The sequence below is a fragment of the Mandrillus leucophaeus genome, unplaced genomic scaffold (assembly GCF_000951045.1).
Source record: "Mandrillus leucophaeus isolate KB7577 unplaced genomic scaffold, Mleu.le_1.0 Scaffold207, whole genome shotgun sequence".
Taxonomy (NCBI): domain Eukaryota; kingdom Metazoa; phylum Chordata; class Mammalia; order Primates; family Cercopithecidae; genus Mandrillus; species Mandrillus leucophaeus.
This window is the reverse complement of record NW_012102110.1, coordinates 67,769-72,921: the sequence shown is the minus strand read 5'-3', so window position 1 is coordinate 72,921 and position 5,153 is coordinate 67,769. Positions and strand designations below refer to the sequence as shown.

At 42.9% G+C, this 5,153-nt stretch overlaps 2 pseudogenes across 1 annotated transcript in view; both read right to left on the bottom strand.

The window, feature by feature from the left end:
* Positions 1-864: 864 nt before the first annotated feature.
* Positions 865-2,079, bottom strand: LOC105539559 (annotated as a pseudogene).
* Positions 2,080-2,661: 582 nt separating this feature from the next.
* The window catches only part of LOC105539614, an 11,574-nt pseudogene continuing 9,082 nt past the window's right edge, over positions 2,662-5,153 (bottom strand). Inside the window, exon 2 of the transcript XR_001006078.1 lies at positions 2,662-3,320. The product of XR_001006078.1 is annotated as a 60S ribosomal protein L12 pseudogene (transcript). The remainder of the gene's footprint in view (positions 3,321-5,153) is intronic.

Below are 5,153 nucleotides of genomic sequence, written 5' to 3'. Positions count from 1 at the left end.
CCCTAGATGAATCCAAGCACCTGCTTGTTCTCCTCCTGGATCACTGAGCGAGGATGGAAAAAAATTTACTCAATATTCAACTCAGCGTTGAGTATTGCTCAACAACCTTTTTACTAATTCTTAGCAAAGTTTGTTATTTCCCAGAAGTGCTGTTCCAAAACTTTATCTTCCTTTTTCTTTTCTCCTTACTTTCAGCAGGTGATTTTCCTTCCTACTTCACAGAGAAAACCAGCTGTCTTCCAGCCCTGCTCCTTCACTTCCAAACATATATCTGTACTCATATTTTCACCTTGTCTCTGTTTTGAGGAAAGAAAAACAGTATTTCTTCTCTTTACATTTTTACTTGCCCTCTTGACGCCACCTCTTTCTTGCTGCCTTTGGGACTTTTCATCAGTTATTTCTTATCTCTCTTTTTTTTTTTTCCTCCAGAAACTTTAGTTTCCAAATATGTTGAGCAAAAATATACATCCCCAACAGCAACTCTTTCTCCTAAGGGTAGATCCTGCAATATATCTAAGGAAAGGGACATAAAGGTGAGGGGGTGGAGGACTTTGGGGTACATCCCAAACTTCCCCTAAAACTAAACAGTTTATTCTCTGCACTAACAACACAGGGATCCCCTGATCTCCTTCTACATGTTTTGAGGGGCTGAAGGCTCTGCTGTTCTTCCTTGAATGAGAGCCTGGGTCCATACTTCTCTATAGGGGATGTCCAGAGGAAGGAGTGCCTACTACTCCTACAGTAATCCTGGCCAATCCCTGCACCCCATTTTAGAGGTTCCCTGCGGGGTGGTGAGACATGAGGAGAAAGCACCTCTGGAGGCACAAGGGGAAGGCATCCATAGCCAAGGTACTGAGAGGGAGTTTATGCCTCAGTGGTGGCTCATGGTGATGACCACATTCTTCTGATTTTGCAGCCTCTTCTTCTGGATTCTTCTAGCCATGAAGAAAACGGCCAGCAGAAGTCAGAGAGAGCCAACCAAGATTCCTACACCGAGGCTCAGCATATCACCTGTAGGATACAAGGATCTCACCTGGATGAAAAAAGCAAAGGTCATTGCTGATTGAGAGGCTGAAGGGCTCAGTAGTTCTGTACCAGGACTTGGAGGGCCCCTCTTTTGTGGAGAGCAATGTCTCCTGAAGCTTTTCCAGCTGTTCCATTGAAATCCAGGCCCTTGGACTGAAAACTGTCCAGGGCACACTACTAGCAAGGCGAAGTTGCGAGCGAGCTATTGTAAAGGAAGAACTGCCCTAGCTGTCGGGGCAGCAGCTGTCTCACTGAGGTCTTCTGATCTTTATGCTTGATTTCATGCAAGTGACCCAGAATGTGTTCATAAGCTATATCTTTTTTGTTTGTTTGTTTTTTGAGTCTCGCTCTGTTTCCCAGGCTGGAGTACATGGTGCAATCTCAGCTCACTGCAACCTCTGCCTCCCGGGTTCAAGCGATTCTCCTCCTACCTCAGCCTCCCAGGTAAGCTGGGATTATAGGCACCCACTACCACACCTGGCTAATTTTTGTACTTTTAATAGAGATGGGGTTTCAGCATGTTGGCCAGGCTGGCATAAGCTATATTCTTAGTCTCACTCACCTCAATTAGGATGCCCAGGACAGTCAGGCCCTGAGGCCTCTGAGCGCCTTCACTCAAGCCATCACAGGAATCAGAGTCATAATGCATGATGTGGAGCTCAGTAACTGTGGCTTCACTGTTGATCTGGTGTTCTGAGCCCCCTGGGGATCATCCTGGCCCCAGTGCAGGTGGAGCTGGGTAGCTACATATTTTCTGGAAAGTCCACTTAGATACAGGGTAGAGGGCAGAGACAGTTGCATTGTGTAGCTATTCTTGTGCAGGTCTAAAGGCTCAGTGCCAGGCCAGTCATATCCATGGAGCTGCAGAGCAGTCATCTAAGGGTCAATCGTCACACTGTCTGGATATCGAAGGGGGACTGTGTATTGTTTCCACACTTCAGGGTAAGAGGCTGGCCAGTGGTCCTGACCATGTAGGCACTCATATGTCCAGTGTTGACCCTCATCTGCAGCCAGGATCCAAATCACCTCTAGCAAGATGATGAAGAACAACATGGTATCCCAGGAAGGGGCACAGGGGACTGGGAGTTTGGAGACTAGAAGACTAGGGCAGACAGAGAGAGAGAGAGATGGGGAGAGAGGCAGAGAGAGTGAGGAGAGAGGCAGAGAGAGATGTGAGTTCCTCATGTTGAGTGTATTTATCCCTTTTTTTGTTGCTATCTCTGTGTCGCTGTGCATTTCCAAGGGATTTGATTTTCAGTAGGGTACCATGGGTTTCTGGGTCCCCAGAACAAGTCTCTTGCTGCTTCTCTCAGCCCTTTCTCTTCATCTCCCTCTGCAGTCTCCATTCCACTTGATGACCCAGTTATTTCTTATTTCTCTTGGATTTGCAAGGTCTCCCTCTTCCTGGCTACTTTTTTCTTCCTGAAGCTGTGTTGCACCTTTCTTTCTTTCACTATGCTTTTGGAAAATATAGTTGTACATTCAATGTATGCACTGCACCTCTGGTTCATTCCATAACTTATTATCGTCTGCCTTCTTCTCACCCTTCAACTGAAATTGCTCTATTTAAACATACTAAAGATCCCTTACTTGCTAACTTTAATGATTTCTTCCCAATTTTACCCAATCTGATTCTTTTTTTTTTTTTTTTGTCAAATGATCCTTTATTGAAATATTTTCCTTTGTGCTTAACTGGCTGGGCATTCCACAGCACCACTGTTGATGTCATCTATGATGTCAGGAGGGTGGCGGCCATCAACATTACAGCCCATAGACCCATAGACTGGGCAGTCCCCAGGATCTCTTTAATGGTTCCAGAGAGTTCTCTGGCTAAGGATCGGTGCCACATCTGTCCAGCAATGTTGATGATCTCATCAAAAGTGATATTCCCACTGTGTTTAATGTTTTCCTGTTTCTGTCTCTTGGTGGTTTCTGGAGGGCTTTGATGATCAGGGCAGAGGCAGAAGGCACCACCTCAATCTGGGTCTGTCTGTTCTGAATGGTCAGTTTCACTGTAATCCTCAGGCCCTTCCAGTCACCTGTTGCCTTGGCAATGTCATCGCCAACCTTTTTCGGAGACAGACCCAAGGGGCCGATCTTGGGGGCCAGCGCAGAAGTGGCACCGACTTCACCTCCGGTGCACCTCAGGTATACGACTTTGATCTCGCTGGGGTCGAACTTCCGCGGCATGGTGGAGGCGGCTGGTGTCGGATGAACCCAGATTCGGGATGACCGAAGAAAGTTGCACCTTGGCCTCCTCCGAGCCGAAAGCCGAAAGGGTCCCCAATCTGATTCTTAAACAGCATTTCCTACAGAGTTTAATAAGTCACCTGAAAAAACAATGCTGAGTTCAAATAAGATTGAGAAACACTGGGTTGTATAACATTGAGCAGATTTCTTTTTTTTTTTTTTTTTTTTTTTTTTGTATTTTTTAGTGGAGACGGGGTTTCACCGTGTTAGCCAGGATGGTCTGAATCTCCTGACCTCGTGATCCGCCCGTCGTGGCCTCCCAAAGTGCTGGGATTACAGGCTTGAGCCACCGCGCCCGGCCATTGAGCAGATTTCTTTACTGCAGCACTTATTTACGTTAAAAATATCCTAATAATCATTGTGATTTCCAAAACGGGGATATGTTAAGTACTGTTTTCTAAACTTATTTATCAACAGAATCCTTTTTATACGGAGCATCTTGCAAAATTAGTGTTCTGGGAGTCATAACATGGGAAACAATGCTTAATTGTTTTGAATGTGGTCCAAGGACACTTGCATCAGAATCACTTTGGATGTTGATTATTGATATGAAAACTAATCACCACGTCTTGCTATGTCAGAAGCTCTTCTGCCAGAAGCCGAAAAAGAACACCCTTTCAAGGAACATGGAGAAGTTAACATGTGAGGATGTCAGAACAAGAACACAGAGCGTGCCTCAGTCCCTAATACTTTGGGGGCCACCATATTATCCCTGGACTAGACCGTTATATAATAGAAAATACATTTATTTCCTGTATATGCCGTTGCTATTTTTGCCTTTGATAATGCAGCTGATCTGAAAACTAATTAATTCAGAGATAAAAAGAGAACCTACTTTCTGACTAATCATGGTGTGCAATCTCTGTTCTGTTTTTTATAATAAAGCATGGATTTCTTTGTTGTGATTTCTTCCTATTTAAGGTAAAAAGCTAAGGTCTTTCTTCTTTTCTTCTTTTTTAAAATTTCAATATCTTTTGAGGTACAAGTGGTTTTTGGTTACATAGATGAGTTCTATAGCGGTGAATTCTGAGATTTTAGTGCACCCATCACCCAAGCAGTGTACACTGTACCCAATGTGTAGTCTTTTATCCCTCACCCTTCTCCCAACCTTCCCCTTGAGTCCCCAAAGTCCATTATATCACTCTGTATGTCTTTGCGTCCTCATAGCTTAGCTGAATCAAGATCTATTTTTTTTATTATACTTTAAGAAGATCTATTTTAAAGGTAAAATTGTTAACACTTGATAATGGATTGGATGTGGGACATTTAGAGATTGGATAGGTTGGGATTTTTTAAAAGTTCTGCATTGTAATTTATGTTAGAAATTGTCCAAAGCACTTTCATTAAACTTCTGATTTCTCTATTGTGTTTTTCTGTGACTCAAGGTAAAAAAAAAAAAAAAAAGAAACTGGCTACATAATACAATAGCTACTTATTAAGTTCTTACCATTCAGGTTTGTATTCAGGAGTATTCAGGTTTGTATACTCCTAACATCTGATTCAATGCCTTGTGCAGAATGGGTTCTCAAAAAACATTGGAAAGGCAGACAAAAAACTGCCTACACATTAGATTTCTCAATAGCAATTGTAAACTAGAAGATAATGGAATACTACATTCAAAATTCTAAAAGAATGTTGTTTTCAACTTGAATACTATAATTATCTATGCATACCTAGATCATCAATCATATGTGAGAGAACGACTATTTTTCATTTGGGCAGTCTCACATGATTTACCTTCCTTGTGCCCTTTCTCAGGAAGCTCCTACTAGAAGATGTCTCACAGAATGGGAGAAAATTTTTGCAATCTACTCATCTGACAAAGGGCTAATATCCAGAACCTACAAAGAACTCAAACAAATTTATAAGAAAAAAAC